This window comes from Marmota monax, unplaced genomic scaffold (assembly GCF_021218885.2).
Source record: "Marmota monax isolate L192 unplaced genomic scaffold, Marmota_monax_Labrador192_F-V1.1 WCK01_AAM20220418_F8-fsc00013, whole genome shotgun sequence".
Taxonomy (NCBI): Eukaryota; Metazoa; Chordata; class Mammalia; order Rodentia; family Sciuridae; genus Marmota; species Marmota monax.
Genome location: NW_026692202.1, coordinates 23,640,122 through 23,655,517, shown reverse-complemented (window position 1 = coordinate 23,655,517; position 15,396 = coordinate 23,640,122).

Sequence of the window (15,396 nt, the reverse complement as noted above, 5' to 3'; positions counted from 1 at the left end):
GTAGGATAGCTGGGTCAAATGGTGGTTCCATTCCAAGTTTTCTGAGGAATCTCCATACTGATTTCTAGAGTGGTTGCACCAATTTGCAGTCCTACCAGCAATGTATAAGTGAAACTTTTCCCCTAAATCCTTGACAACATTTATTGATCCTTGTGTACTTGATAATTGCCATTCTGACTGGAGTGAGATGCAATCTCAGTGTGGTTTTTAATTTGCATTTCTCTAATTGTTAGAGATGTTAAACATTTTTTTAATATATTTTGGACCATTCATATTTCTTCTGTGAAGTGCCTGTTCAGTTCCTTTGCCCATTTATAAGACTGGTTTATTTGTGTTTTTGGTGTGAAGTTTTTTGTATATCCTGGAGATTAATACTCTGTTTGAGGTGCAGGTGGTAAAGATTTTCTCCCATTCTGTATGTTCTCTCTTCACTTCTTGATTATTTACTTTGCTGTGAAGAAGTTTTTTAATTTGATACCATTCCATCTATTGATTCTTGTTTTTACTACTTGTGCTTTAGGAGTCTTGTTGAGGAAATCAATTCCTAACCGAGATAATGGAGTTTTGGGGCTACATTTTTTTTTTCTAATAGTGCAGGTCTCTGGTTTAATGCCTAAATCCTTGATCCTCTTTGAGTTGAATTTTGTGCAGGGTGAGAGATGGGAGTTCAATTTCAATCTAGTACATATGGATTTCCAGTTTTCTCAGCACCATTTGTTGCAGACACTATCTTTTCTCCAATGTATATTTATGGTACCTTTGTCTCGGGTGAGATGACTGTATTTATGTGGGTTTGTCTCTGAGTCTTCTATTCTGTTCCGCTGGTCTTCATGTCTATTTTGGTGTCAAGACCATGCTGTTTTGTTACTATAGCTGTGGAGTATAATTTAAGGTCTGGTATTTTGATGCTTTCTGATCACTTTTCTTGCTAAGGATTTCGTTGGCTATTCTGGGCCTCTTGTTTTCACAAATGAATTTCATTTTCTATTTGTATGAAAATGTCATTGGAATTTTAATAGGAATTGCATTAAATCTGTATAGTGCTTTTTGAAGTATGGCCATTTTGACAATATTGATTCTGCCTAACCAAGAACATGGGGATTTTTCCATCTTCTAAAATCTTCTTCAATTTCTGTGTTTAGTGTTCTCTAGTTTTCACTGTAGAGGTCTTTTACCTCTTTTGTTAGATTGAGTCCCAAGTATTTTTTTTTTGAGGCTATTGTAAATGTATAGTTTTCTAATTGCTATTTCAGCCGATTCGTCATTGGTATATAAGAATGCAATCGATTTATCAGTATTGATTTTATATCCTGCTACTTTGCTGAATTTGAGTTCTTAAAGTTTTCCAGTGGAGTTTTTGGGTCTTCTAAATATAGAATCATGTTGACAGCAATTAGAGATAGTTTGAGCTCTTTTTTCCTATCCCTTTAATTTCTTTCTTTTGCCCTATTGCTCTGGCTAGAGTTTCCAGAACTATGTTGGATAGAAGTGGTAAAAGAGGGCATCCCTATGTTGTTCCAACTTTAGAGGGAATGCTTTCAATTTTTATCAATTTAGAATGATGTTACACACCGGTCAGACCACAGAGGAGGCCAGCGGCCACCATCTTGGAGAGCTGACGTCACCATCCCTGTTTTCGACTGATCGCAGCTCATTCAGCCATAGAACAGGTAATTTCAGGCAGCCATTCGCCTGTGGCTTGCAGACAAATTACTCAGGCTCAGTGCTAAATAACCCACGGAAACTGCTTCTTGGAGCCTGCTCTTATCAGAGCATATACCGAGCACAGAGCGGCCGAGTTCCGGCTCCCGGAACTGCTCTGGCCCAGGGCTAAGGAGCCCACGGAAACTGCTTCTCGGTCCAGGTCCTGCTGAGTACTGTGGAGGTAAATACCAACCGAGCCCTCGTGGGCAGTGGCAACAGGACTGAGACGGGGCCTGTGAGGGCCGGTCAGGACTCACCCGTTACTTTGGTCACCCGGCAAAGGGAACGAAATGCTGTCATTCGCATAGGATACCAACATGGCAGAGATCTGATGTCATCAGAAAGCGGCAGAGGAGAGAACTTCATCAATACCAGCGGCGACAGAAACAGTTGGTCTCTTGGTAGGGAGGGTGAGTCACAGACACCCGAGTCTCTGTCGCTTTGTCGTCGAGCCAGAGGGGAGGAGCGGGGCCGCTGCCCGCGCCCGGAGCAGGCCCAGTGGCTCGCCGGCGTGGTGGTCCCGTAACCCCAATTGGAGAGGGGGCGGAGCGGAGCCACCACCCGCGCCCGCAAGGTGGGCAGACCTGCGACCAACCTGCAGATCAGGCCCAGCGGCCCGCCTGTGTGGTGGTCACATGACCCCAATTGGAGTGGGGGTGGAGCGGAACCGCCACCTGTGCCTGCAGGGTGGGCAGACCTGCGACCAACCTGCAGATCAGGCCCAGTGGTCCACGGGCGTGGTAGGAGGGGCAGGGAAGAGCCGCCGCCCGCGCCTGCAAGGTAGGCAGACCTGCGACAGACCGGTGGATCAGGCCCAGTGGCCTGCCGGCGTGGTACACACGTCACCCCAATTGGAGTAGGGGCAGAGCAGAGCCGCCACCCATGCCCGAAAGGTGGGCAGACCTGCAACCGACCAGCGGGACAGGCCCAGTGGCCTGCCGGTGCGACAGACACGTCACCCCATTTGGAGTAGGAGCAGAGCAGAGCCTTCGCCCGCGCCCGGAACAAGCCCAGCGGTCCGGGGGTGTGGTAGACAAGTCACACCAATTGGAGGGGGGGCAGAGCAGAGCCGCCGCCCGCGCCTGCAAGGTAGGCAGACCGCCACCCGACCCTGCAAGGGAGACTTTTCAACTATACAAGAGCAATATAAATATATAGGGGGAAAATTTTTCAAAAACACAACAGTTTCACCAAGCAGAAAGAAACGCAAGCAGTATGAAAAGACAAGGAAAGAAAGGACCACAAGCAATGCAGTTCAACTCAACTTTAGAAGAGGTAATAGCTGAAGCAGATGGAATGTCAGATAAAGAATTCAGGATATACATGCTTCAGATGATCTGGAGTATCAAGGAAGACATTAGACAGCAAAATCAGACAATGAAAGATCACTTCGACAATGAATTACACAAACAAATCCAGGAAGCAAAGGATCAACTATACAGGGAGATAGAGGTTATAAAAAACAAACAAACAGAAATCCTAGAAATGCAGGAAGCAATAAACCAACTTAAAAACTCAATGGAGAATACTACCAGCAGAGTAGAACACTTAGAAGATAGAACATCAGACAATGAAGACAAAGTATTTCAACTTGAAAAGAACATAGACAGCTCAGCAAGACTGTTAAGAAACCATGAGCAGAACATCCAAGAAATATGGGATAACATTAAGAGACCAAACTTAAGAGTCATTGGGATACAGGAAGGTACAGAACTCCAAACCAAAGGAATGAGCAATCTATTCAATGAAATAATACGAGAAAATTTCCCAGACTTGAAGAATGAGACAGAATCCCAAATCCTAGAAGCCTACAGGATGCCGAATGTGCAAAATCATAAGAGATCCACACCTAGACACATTATAATGAAGATGCCCAACATACAGAATAAGGAGAGAATTTTAAAAGCTACAAGCGAAAGGAAGCAGATTACATTTAGGGGTAAGCCAATCAGGATAACAGCTGATCTTTCAACACAGACTCTGAAAGCTAGAAGATCCTGGAAAAACATATTTCAAACACTGAAAGAAAATGGGTTCCAACCAAGAATTGTGTATCCAGCGAAATTAAGCTTCAGGATGGAAGATGAAATTAAAACCTTCCACGATAAACAAAAGTTTAAAGAATTTGCAGCTAGAAAACCATCTCTTCAAAACATCCTTGGCAAAACATTACAGGAAGAGGAAATGGAAAATAACAATGAAAACCAACAGTGGGAGGTAGGACAGTAAAGGGGGGGAAAATAATAAAAGAGGAAAACAAACCATGTTTAGTAACAGAAATAAACAAATATGGCTGGAAGAACAACCCATATCTCAATAATAACCCTAAATGTTAATGGCTTAAACTCACCAATTAAGAGACACAGGCTAGTAGAATGGATCACAAAACAAGACCCAACAATATGCTGCCTACAGGAGACACATTTGATAGGAAAAGACATACATAGGCTGAAGGTGAAAGGTTGGGAAAAATTATATCACTCATATGGACTTTGGAAACAAGCAGGAGTGTCCATACTCATATCAAATAAAATAGATTTCAAGCCAAAGTTAATCAAAAGGGATAAAGAGGGACACTACATACTGCTTAAGGGAACCATACACCAACAATACATAACAATCATAAATATATATGCCCCAAACAATGGTGCAGCTATGTTCATCAAACAAACTCTTCTCAAGATCAAGAGTCTAATAGACCCCCATACAATAATCATGGGAGACTTCAACACACCTCTCTCGCCACTGGACAGATCTTCCAAACAAAAGTTGAATAAGGAAACTATAGAACTCAATAACACAATTAATAACCTAGACTTAATTGACATATATAGAATATACCACCCAACATCAAGCAGTTACACTTTTTTCTCAGCAGCACATGGATCCTTCTCAAAAATAGATCATATATTATGTCACAGGGCAACTCTTAGACAATATAAAGGAGTAGAGATAATACCATGCATCTTATCTGATCATAATGGAATGAAACTGAAAATCAACGATAAAAGAAGGAAGGAAAAAGCATACATCACTTGGAGAATGAACAATAGGTTACTGAATGATCAATGGGTTATAGAAGACATCAAGGAGGAAATTGAAAAATTCTTAGAGATAAATGAAAACACAGACACAACATATCGGAATCTATGGGACACATTGAAAGCAGTTCTAAGAGGAAAATTCAATGCTTGGAGTTCATTCCTTAAAAACAGAAAAAACCAACAAATAAATGATCTCATACTTCATCTCAAAATCCTTGAAAAAGAAGAGCAAAACAACAGCAAAAGAAGTATAAGGCAAGAAATAATTAAAATCAGAGCTGAAATTAATGAAATCGAAACAAAAGAAACAATTGAAAAAATGGACAAAACTAAAAGTTGGTTCTTTGAAAAAATAAACAAAATCGACAGACCCTTAGCCATGCTAGCGAAGAGAAGAAGAGAGAGAACTCAAATTACTAGCATACGGGATAAAAAAGGCATTATCACAACAGACACTTCAGAAATACAGAAGATAATCAAAAATTATTTTGAATCCTTATACTCCAATAAATTAGAAGATAGTGAAGGCATAGATAAATTTCTTAAGTCATATGATCTGCCCAGATTGAGTCAGGAGGATATAGACAACCTAAACAGACCAATATCAATTGAGGAAATAGAAGAAACCATCAAAAGACTAACAACAAAGAAAAGCCCAGGACCGGATGGGTATACAGCAGAGTTTTACAAAACCTTTAAAGAGGAACTAATACCAATACTTTTCAAGCTACTTCAGGAAATAGAAAAGGAGGGAGAACTTCCAAATTCATTCTATGAGGCCAACATCACCCTGATACCTAAACCAGACAAAGACACTTCAAAGAAAGAAAACTACAGACCAATATCTCTAATGAATCTAGATGCAAAAATCCTCAATAAAATTCTGGCGAATCAGATACAAAAACATATCAAAAAAATTGTGCACCATGATCAAGTAGGATTCATCCCTGGGATGCAAGGCTGGTTCAATATACGGAAATCAATAAATGTTATTCACCACATCAATAGACTTAAAAATAAGAACCATATGATCATCTCGATAGATGCGGAAAAAGCATTCGAAAAGTACAGCATCCCTTTATGTTCAAAACTCTAGAAAAACTAGGGATAACAGGAACATACCTCAATATTGTAAAAGCAATCTATGCTAAGCCTCAGGCTAGCATCATTCTGAATGGAGAAAAATTGAAGGCATTCCCTCTAAAATCTGGAACAAGACAGGGATGCCCTCTCTCTCCACTTCTGTTCAACATAGTTCTCGAAACACTGGCCAGAGCAATTAGACAGACGAAAGAAATTAAAGGCATCAAAATAGGAAAAGAAGAACTTAAATTATGACTATTTGCAGTGACATGATTCTATACCTAGCAGACCCAAAAGGGTCTACAAAGAAACTATTAGAGCTAATAAATGAATTCAGCAAAGTGGCAGGATATAAAATCAACATGCATAAATCAAAGGCATTCCTGTATATTAGTGACAAATCCTCTGAAATGGAAATGAGGACAACCACTCCATTCACAATATCTTCAAAAAAAATAAAATACTTGGGAATCAACCTAACTAAAGAGGTGAAAGACTTATACAATGAAAACTACAGAACCCTAAAGAGAGAAATAGAAGAAGATCTTAGAAGATGGAAAAATATACCCTGTTCATGGATAGGCAGAACTAACATCATCAAAATGGCGATATTACCAAAAGTTCTCTATAGGTTTAATGCAATGCCAATCAAAATCCCAACGGCATTTCTTGTAGAAATAGAGAAAGCAATCATGAAATTCATATGGAAAAACAAAAGACCCAGAATAGCAAAAACAATGCTAAGCAGGAAGTGTGAATCAGGCGGTATAGCGATACCAGACTTCAAACTATACTACAGAGCAATAGTAACAAAAACAGCATGGTACTGGTACCAAAACAGGTGGGTGGACCAATGGTACAGAATAGAGGACAGAGAAACCAATCCACAAAACTACAACTATCTTATATTTGATAAAGGGGCTAAAAGCATGCAATGGAGGAAGGATAGCATCTTCAACAAATGGTGCTGGGAAAACTGGAAATCCATATGCAACAAAATGAAACTGAATCCGTTTCTGTCACCATGCACAAAAGTTAAGTCAAAATGGATCAAGGAGCTTGATATCACATCAGAGACACGGCGTCTGATAGAAGAAAAAGTTGGCTACGATCTACATACTGTGGGGTCGGGCTCCAAATTCCTCAATAGGACACCCATAGCACAAGAGTTAATAACTAGAATCAACAAATGGGACTTACTCAAACTAAAAAGTTTTTTCTCAGCAAAAGAAACAATAAGAGAGGTAAATAGGGAGCCTACATCCTGGGAACAAATCTTTACTCCTCACACTTCAGAGAGAGCCCTAATATCCAGTAAGATTGGCAGCCATTGTGAAGTCAAACAACAACAAGTGCTGGCGAGGATGTAGGGAAAAGGGTACACTTGTACATTGCTGGTGGGACTGCAAATTGGTGCGGCCAATTTGGAAAGCAGTATGGAGATTTCTTGGAAAGCTGGGAATGGAACCACCATTTGACCCAGCTATTCCCCTTCTTGGTCTATTCCCTAAAGACCTAAAAAGAGCATGCTACAGGGACACTGCTACATCGATGTTCATAGCAGCACAATTCACAATAGCAAGACTGTGGAACCAACCTAGATGCCCTTCAATAGACGAATGGATAAAAAAAATGTGGCATTTATACACAATGGAGTATTACTCTGCATTAAAAAATGACAAAATCATAGAATTTGCAGGGAAATGGATGGCATTAGAACAGATTATGCTAAGTGAAGCTAGCCAATCCCTAAAAAACAAATGCCAGATGTCTTCTTTGATATAAGGAGAGTAACTAAGAACAGAGTAGGGAGGAAGAGCATGAGAAGAAGATTAACATTAAACAGGGATGAGAGGTGGGAGGGAAAGGGAGAGAGAGAGAAGGGAAATTGCATGGAAATGGAAGGAGACCCTCAGGTTTATACAAAAGTACATACAAGAGGAAGTGAGGGGAAAGGGAAAAATAATACAAGGGGGAGAAATGAATGACAGTAGAGGGGGTAGAGAGAGAAGAGGGGAGGGGAGGGGAGGGGAGGGGGGATAGTAGAGGACATGAAAGGCAGAAGAATACAACAGACACTAGTATGGCAATATGTAAATCAATGGATGTGTAACTGATGTGATTCTGCAATCTGTATACGGGGTAAAAATGGGAGTTCATAACCTACTTGAATCAAAGTGTGAAATATGATATATCGAGAACTATGTAATGTTTTGAACAACCAACATTAAGAAATTAAAAAAAAAAAGAATGATGTTGGCCTTGGGTTTAACATATGTAGATTTTACAATGTTGAGTTATAGTCCTACTATCCTTAGCTTTTCTAGTGTTTTAAACATGATTGGAAGCTGAATTTTGTCACATGTTTTTTCTGCATCTGTGGAGATCATCATGATTCTTGTCTTTAAGTCTATTGATGTGATGAATTATCTTTATTGACTTCCCTATGTTGGACCAACTTTGCATTTCTGCGATGAACCCCACTTAATCATGGTGCATTATCTTTTTAATATACTTTTGTATGTGATTTTCCAGTATAAAGAATTTTTGTATCTGTGTTCATGAGATATAGTGGTCTGAAATTTTTTTTCCTTGATGTATTTTTGTCTGGTTTTGGCACCAGGATGCTACTAACCCTATAGAATGAGTTTGGCCGGGTTCTCTCCTTTTCTATTTCATGGAATGATTTGATGAAGATTAGTTCTTCATTGAACATTTGGTAGAACTTGGCTGAGAATCTGCCTGTCCTGGCCTTTTCTTTGTTGGTTGGCTTTTGATGGTGTCTTCAATTTTTGTTGAAATTGATCTGTTTAAATTTTCTATGGCCTCCTGATTCAATTTGGGTAGGTCATATGTCTCTAGAAATTTGAAGAATTTCTGTTTTATTGGAGTATTTATTAGCCAATCACAACTATTTTGAATATAGTTTCTGATTATCATCTGTATTTCATTAGTGTCCATGGTGATATTTAGTTTTTGATAAAAAAATATTAGTAATTTAAGTTTTTTTCTCTTGTTAGCTTGGCTAAGGGTTTATCAATTTTATTGTTTTCAAAGAACCAACTTTTTGTTTCATTGATTTATTTTTTTAAATTGTTTTTATGTATCAATTAATTGACTTCTGGTCTTATTTTAATTATTTCCTGTCTTCTGCTGGTGTTGATTTGTTCTTTTTTACCTAAGGCTTTCAGATATAAGGTTAAGTTATTTATTTGGTGACTATTTATTCTTTTAATGAGCTCAATGAAATAAACTTTCCTCTTAGCTCTGCCTTCATAGTGTCCCAGAGATTTTGATATGTTATGTTGTATTCTCATTTAGCTCTAGGTATTTTGTTTTAATTTGATCCCTGTTATCTTCTGCTATCTACTGGTCATTCAATAGCATATTATTTAGACTCCATTTGTTAGAGTAGCTTCTATTTTTTATTTCATTGTTGATTTCTGATTTCACTCCGTTATGAGAGGATGCAAGATATCATCTCTCTCTCTATATATATTTTTTGTATTCGCTAAGTGTTGCTTTGTGGCCTAAAATGTGGTCTATTTTAGAGAAGGATCCTGTGCTGCTAAGAAGAAAGTGTATTCAGTCATTGATGGATGAAATATTCTATATATGTCTGTTAAGTCTAAATTATTAATTGTACTTTTTAGTTCTATAGGTTCTTTTTTATTTGATTTTATTTTTTAACAGCAGAATGCATTACAATTCTTATTACACACATGGAGCACAATTTTCATATCTTTGTATATAAAGTATGTTCACTCCAATTCATATCTTTATATGTGTAGTTTTTTGCATTATAATTGTTATTACACATATATACCACAATTTTTCATATCTTTGTATATAAAGAATGTTGACACCCAATTCGTGTCTTCATACATGTACTTTGGATAATGATGTCCATCACATTCCACCATCCTTGCTAATCCCCTGCCCCCTCCCTTTCTCTCCCACCCCTCTGTCCTATCTAGAATTCATCTATTCCTCCCTACCCCACTATGAATCAGCCTCCTTATATCAGAGAAACCATTCGACTTTTTTTTTTTTTTTTGTGATTGGCTAACTTCACTTAGCATTATCTTTCTTAATGCCATCTATTTTCCTGCAAATACCATGACTTTATTCTCTTTTATTGCTGAGTAAAATTCCATTGTGTATATATGCCACATTTTTTTATCTAGTTTTTGTTTCGAATATCTGTCCAGGGATAAGACAGGCATGTTAAAGTCACCCAGTATTATTGTGTTGTATTGTACTCTATTTGATTCTTGAAATTGAGAATGTTTGACATATATAGATGCTCCATTGTTTGGGGCATAAATACTTAACAATTGTTATGTTTTGTTGGTGTATAATTCCATTAAGCAGCATAAAATTACCTTCTTTGTTCATCTTGATTAACTTTGGCTTGAACTCCACTTTATCTGATATGAGGACAGAAACCCCTGCTTGTTTATGAGATCCATGTCAAATGTTTTTTTTCCTATCCTTTTACCTTTAATCTGTGGATGTCTTTGCTTATGAGGTGAGTCTCTTGGAGACAGCATATTGTTGGGTCTTGTTTTTTTAATCCAATCTGCCAGCCTGTGTCTCTTGATTGAGTTTGGGTCATTACATTCAATATTATTATTGAGAAATTATTTTTATTCTCTGTCCTTTATTCTGGTTTTTAATTTTAATTAGTTTCTCCTTTGATTGACTATTCTTCTAGTGTAGTTCCTCCCTTTGCTGGCTTTCACTTTTATTTTTCATTTCTTCTTCATGAAATATTTTATTGAGAATGTTTTGTAGTGCATCGTTTCTAGTTGTGAATTCTTTTAACTTTTACTTATCATGGGAGGTTTTTATTTCATCAAATCTGAAGCTTAATTTTGCTGGGTGAGTATTCTTGGTTGGCATCCATTTTCTGTCAGAGTTTGGTATGTATTATTTCTGAGACCTCCTAGCTTTGAGGGTCTGGGTTGAGAAATCAGCTGAGATCTGAATTGATTTCCCTCTAAATGTTTTACTCTGGCAGCCTTTAAAATTCTATTCTTATTCTGTCTCTTAGGCACTTTCATAATAATGTTCCTTTGTGTGGGTCTGTTGGAATTTTATATATTTGGTTTGCCTCCTACGTTTGATTATACATTCCATTCTTAAAGTTTGGGAAATTTTCAGATATTATTGCATTGAAAAGATTGTGCATTCTTTTGGTTTGTATGTCTGAGTCTTCATCTATCCCAATAAATCTTAAATTTGGTCTTTTTATCCCATATTTCTTGCAAGTTCTATTCTTGGTCTCTTAACATCTTTTCTCCATGGTCAACATTATTTTCAAAATCATATATTTTGTCTTGAAACCCTGTCTTCCAAGTGGTCTAGTTTGCTGATGATGCTTTCCAATGAATTTTAAATTTTGTTTATTGATTCCTTCATTTGGAGGATTTCTGCCTTTTTTTTTTGTCTTCAGAATCTCTCTATATTGAAGTGATCTTTCACTTCCTGTATTTTCTTTCTCTAATGTCTCTCCTTACATCACCTTTTACCTCATAGATCAGTTTAACTATGAACATTCTAAACTCCTTCTCTGACATTACTACCAGTGTGGTGTGGATGGATTCTGTTGTTAGAGTATCTTGGTTTGTTTGGGGCAATTTGTTCCCTGGCTTTTTCATGTTGTTTGTGAGTCTATCCATCTAACAGTATAGATTTGAGGAAGTAGAGTTTCTACCTTGGGTTTATAGTGTCCCTGAAGTTTTCCAGTACCTCACATTTTAGGGGAGACAGATAATAACAACAACCAATGCAAACAATTTATAGCATAAAACCAAATAATTCCTGCTATGGCATTTACAATGTTAATTGTCACAATAAACAGAAATGATATAATCAGTTATTGCCATGGTAAAAACAGTAAGTTTACAAAAGTATTTACAGTTTCAAGTGGTGAACAGGGATAGAACAGAAGTGATGTAGGATGTGATGCTTATGAGAGAGGAGGAGAGAAAATAGAAGTAAAAAAATAATTAAAGGAAGAGTGAAAGAGATCAATAGAAATTGATTGTTAGCAGAGAAACAGATTCAAGGGAAACAGATAAGTAAAAGAAAAAAATGTATAAAATAAAAATTTAAAAATACAATAATACAAGAACAAAACTGAAATATAACATTCATTCTTAGTCCCCAAAATACTGACCTATGAAAAATAAGTGTCTTTTAAAAATGTTAGAAATGAGAAAAAAGAAATAGATATGCTATTCTATTATATATGTTTATAATTATGCATGTATAATTGTCCATGAACCATTCAAGTCACAATTGAACAGAGGGGATGGGTAAGAAGGAAAAAAGATCTCAATGAAAAGTTAAAGAATTATTTCTGTTGGAGTTCAAAAGATTCTTGGCTTCCCTTCTCTGCAGGGTAGGGAGGTGGACTATAATGTGATGTCTTCTTAACCCTAGAGTGGGGTCTCTGGAGAGTGAGAGAAATTTCCATAACCAGAGCTACTGGAAGATGGGTTGAGGCTTAGGTAGGCTCCAGGTTCTTCATTGAAGGGTCATTGGCCTGAAGATTTTAAATTGGCGCACACCTCCTGGGCCTAGAGGTTGCTGGTCCGCACTGGAAGACTGTTCTCCAGGGAGTTCCCCTGGGTTCCACTTCTGTGGTGGAGGAGCCAATCCATACTTCCCACTGTCACCTGGGGACCCCATGTTTTCTGGTCTTTTGAGTTCAGTCTCCAAACTCATCAAACTCATCCCTTCCCTTTCAAATTCCCAGCCAGGCTTGTCTCTCCCAGCTGGTCTTTCCAGCGGCAGTTCTTGGGGGGCAGGGATGGGGTATTTCCCAGATCTGTATTCCTCTGTGTGTAACCCTCTATTCACATTTGATTTTCTCCTGGTCACTTAGGCACACTCTATGTCTTGCCGTGTGGGTTTGCCAGGCCTGTTTTTGGGCCAAGCTCAGTTGCCAGGAACCAGCTTCCACAGCTGCTGGCCCCTGTGCTGCAGCTGCAAAGTGGTTCCTCCCTCTGTTCTCCCAGACATCTGGGAGAGATGTGGCTTATTTCCCTTACAAGGATCATGTGCAACATACCTTTCAGGATAGTTGGGCATTGTCTCTGATCTCAGATCTCTCTGTATGCCTTAGTCTTCCTAAAAATGCTGGTTTCTCTAGTTGACTTATCCCTCCACTTTTGTTGTGGGGGGAATTGTTCTGCCAGAGGTTTTCTTTGAATGTTTGTTTTGAATGTCCAAAATTAATTCCCAGTAAAGTGCCCCCCCCCCACCTTTTTTCACCCATCTTGCTAAAAAGCTGCCTGTTTGCTTTCTTGGTTTCTCACCCTGGAGCAGCCAGGAAAGTGACCTTTTCTATGCTACTGTTTTGGTACCCATACCCAGCTGTTTTTAAACATCTTATTTTAAGACAGGGTCTCACTAGGTTGAGAGGCAGGACTTGAATTTGTGATACTCTTGCCTCAGCTTTCCAACTAGCTAGTACTACCATGCTTGGCTAAAGTACATGCGTTTTTGATTAAAGATTTTTCTATGAAAACTGAAAGATATTAGTGGTTTCAGATACTAAAATAGAATTAACAGGAAGTTTCAAACATCACTTCTTCCATCATTCATAGCTAATGAGCTTTTTAAAGCAAGATGTCCACCAAATAGCCAAATAACTACATAATATTTATCTTTTTCTGAGTAGGAATATCTCTGTTGAACAGTGTGCCTGAAGATCTTAGACCTAATTAGAGGTGTAAGTAGGTGTGTGTGTGGGAAAGAGTAATCTCTGTTTGGTATTTAAAATTATTTGGTATTTAAAACAAATTTAGGATTTCTGTAATGTGGAATAACACTCTACTTTTAAAAACCTACATTGCTCAGGGTTTATCAGTAAAAGCTAGTTGAAGAATATTATGTACTCACTATTAGAAAATTAAATCAGAAGTGTCTCTGCACAAAAGCAGCAAGTTATTTTACTTGCTAAGTTTCTTAAAGGCAAGAAAGGTGGATGCAAGTGCTTTGAGGCTTGGTGAGGAAGATGAAGTTTGTGGTGTCTTAGAGCTCTCTCTAGAGGCAGAACCAATAGGATATATAAGACAAAAGAGTTTTTTTTTTTTTTAGAGAGAGAATTTTTTAATATTTATTTTTTAGTATTCAGTGGACACAACATGTTTATTTTATTTTTATGTGGTGCTGAGGATCGAACCCAGTGCCCCGCACATGCCAGGCTAGCGCGCTACCACTTGAGCCACAGACCCAGCCCCGAAAGAGTTTTTATTATGGGAACTGACTCACTTGATTATGAAGGCTAAGAAGTTTCATGATGTGTCGGCTGCAAGATGGAAAACTAGGCCAATGGCAGAGCTCGGTCCAAGTCTAAAGGCCTGAAGACCAGGGCAGCCTGAAGTGAAACTCTGTCCAAGGCCAAGGGCCTGAAAAATTGTGGGTCTGCTGGTATAACTCTGGGAGTCTGGTGGCCCAAGAACCTGGGGTTCTGATTCCAAGAGCAGGGAAAGATGGGCTGCTCCAGCGTCAGAAGAACGTGAACTTGTCTTTCCTCTTTCTTTTGTTCTTTTCAGGCTCTCCTGAGTCAATTGGATGGTATTCTCTCACACTAGATGAGGATAGATCTTCCTAGTGCACTGATTCAACTACCAGCCTCTCGTGGAAACAATCTCATAGACATACCCAGGAATAATGCTTTTCTAAGTATCTGTGTATTGTTTGACCTGGTCAAGATGATACCCAGAAATAACCATCACAAGTCTACCTCTTTTTACCTTTACTCTTTTTATCTCCTTAAAGATCTCCAAATAAAAACAAGATCATAAATCTATTGAACATTTTAAAATTATTCTGTATACAACCAAAAATGCACTAATTCATTCCCCAGAAGTGGAAGTAAAGTACTCTTCTCCCAATATCCTGAAACTTAAATACTAAGATGTAAAATTAACAATACTTAAATACTGCTGTATAGTCAAGACATCTTAATTTATATGAAAGGAATAAGAAAGGAAACAGATGTCTGTTTAATATTTGTATCTATACACACAAACATATTTATAACAAAATAGTGAAATACTTATGCAATTATACTTGTTTCTATAATTGATCATGAGGTCACAGATGATAATTTATAACTACTTTTTTTTTTTTTAACTGCCTAGTCTGTATTCACTTTGCCTTCAGCAAGCACCTCTAGGGGCTGTGAATCTTTACCAGTCATGGTGACCCAAACTTTCATTCCTGTAGGGTCTGGGCCATATGTAGTCCTGCCTGGATTGGATTGTAGTTTTTCATTTACTTTAATCACAGGTCATGGTTATACTAAGAGAGTCCCAAATGGATCTCTTGTATTCCAGATATAGTCATCATTACCTCCTTTGTGAGTGATCCAATTTCCCTTTGGTGGTAAGGCTCAATCATTCAGTCAACACTATCTCTCATCTTGGCCTGTTGAGTTGGCATGAATAAACCAAAGTGTCTGAGTTAACTCTTAACTTCCAGTTCAATGAAATCTTTGTTTCTTGGTGGAAGTGTTCTTTCCTCTGGAACTCAGAAAGACCTCTAG